This window comes from Echinops telfairi, unplaced genomic scaffold (assembly GCF_000313985.2).
Source record: "Echinops telfairi isolate 266 unplaced genomic scaffold, ASM31398v2 ScPeMD7_7424;HRSCAF=8462, whole genome shotgun sequence".
Classification (NCBI taxonomy): domain Eukaryota; kingdom Metazoa; phylum Chordata; class Mammalia; order Afrosoricida; family Tenrecidae; genus Echinops; species Echinops telfairi.
The window spans coordinates 23,894,491-23,896,205 of record NW_022111324.1 but is presented as its reverse complement, the minus strand read 5'-3'; the positions used below and the strand labels follow the sequence as shown (position 1 = coordinate 23,896,205).

General features: G+C 45.0%; 1 pseudogene; it reads right to left on the bottom strand.

The window, feature by feature from the left end:
- The window catches only part of LOC101653476, a 10,040-nt pseudogene extending 8,725 nt beyond the window's left edge, over positions 1 to 1,315 (bottom strand).
- Positions 1,316 to 1,715: the final 400 nt, after the last annotated feature.

Sequence of the window (1,715 nt, the reverse complement as noted above, 5' to 3'; positions counted from 1 at the left end):
CAGGCCTAGAAAGAGCCTTATATGGAAGAGTAATTATAGATTGAGAAAACATCCCAGCCCAGTCTGGATCAAGTCCAGAAGTTCGATATTAGCCCATATGTCTGATACTAGTCCATAAATCCCTCTTTAGATTCATGCAGCACATGCAATGACGTTGAATACAGGAAGATCGCTGGCCAGTGAGTGGAAAGTCTTGTGGATCCAGCAGCAGAGGAAGCATCTCAATGCTGGCACGGGTCTCCACGTGGCTCCTCCAGCTCTCTGAGTGTCTCCTCCACAAGAAAGTGAGCCAGAAAGAGAGGATGACCCACCTGCAGGGAGAAAGGGAGGAAGTTCCCAGAATTCTCATGAGAACGTCATGCCCACCAGGAGGCATCATCAAGTTGTGACCTGATTGACAGGCTAAACGCCACCCCTTTGCCCTACTTATCAAATTGATATGAAATTATGTAAGGACCACAGCCCTGAATTTTGGTCAAACTATCAAACAGACTGTGAACAACTTTGATTCTATCTTCAGAACCAATATTCTGCTCTGTAATTTCTGGACATTTCCCTAGTTAACCCTTCTGGGGAAGCCCACTTTAGTAGATGCTGCTCCATATCACTTAATATCTGATTTCTTCTTATTTCCAGTAAGAGAAAAAACCCATGGTTATCTAGGTTAAAAATGACATTAGACAGATCCTCTTCCAATGTTAATCTTGGGTATGGCCATATGACTAAGCACTAGCCAATGAAGTTCTACCCAGGTCTGAAGGCACCAGCAACCAATAGTGGCATCGCTAAGAGGATGTGGACAGCACCCCCAAAAGTGTCAGAGAAGTTGACACCAAAGTGCCTCCAGAGTCCATGGCCACGAATGTGTGGGCTGGTTCAGCAAGGGGAGGGGCGACTAAGGCAGTGCCTCACTAGAGTTGGTGTCACCCATCACTCAGAGCAATAACTCATCACCAAACCTCTTCTTCCTTTCACCCAATAGTCAGCGCGCTAGTGGGCAATTGTGGTCCCCAATTGGGCAGGGGAGGAGCCACGGCAGGGGGACAGGATCTAGAAGCCCAGCACTAGGCCCTGGGTTGGTGGACAGATGGGACCAAAACTACTCTACCCTGGGGCTGGGGTGTCACTGGTTGGCCCCACCCACACGGGCAAGAAGGTGTTATGTGATACCATGAGTTCTCCAGTTGAGTGACACCAACCCCAGTGATCCCACTGAGGAAGAAGGAAGGGCAGTTGGCCTCAGGTAACAGGATGCTGTCCTAAGACTTGTACCTTGGGTCCCATCTTCTTTCTGCTCAGGAAATAAGGGCCCCATTCTTCCCCCTATCCAAAGGTAAATTTACTTCCTCAGAATTGATCTGCATTCTATGGCTAGAAAGGAAAGGATGTTTGTAACATATTTTACATTAAGGTGATGACTGAGAACATACTTCATAAAACAAGCAAACAAAGAAATACTTAAACACAACTACTGATGGAGTAGTAATTAATACAGGTGAGTTTTATATGAGGAAGTATCAAACAAAACAAAACAAAACAAAAAACCCAGCGGATTCTTTTCCCCCAAAACTATGTATTTAAATGTTTTTATAAAACAACCTTATCACCTTCAAAATACTCTCCATTATACTTTACACCTTTGTCAAATCTGCCATTCCATTCTTGGAAACATTTTTCAAACTCATCTGTTTGGGTGGTGGACAGCACCTTGTTTT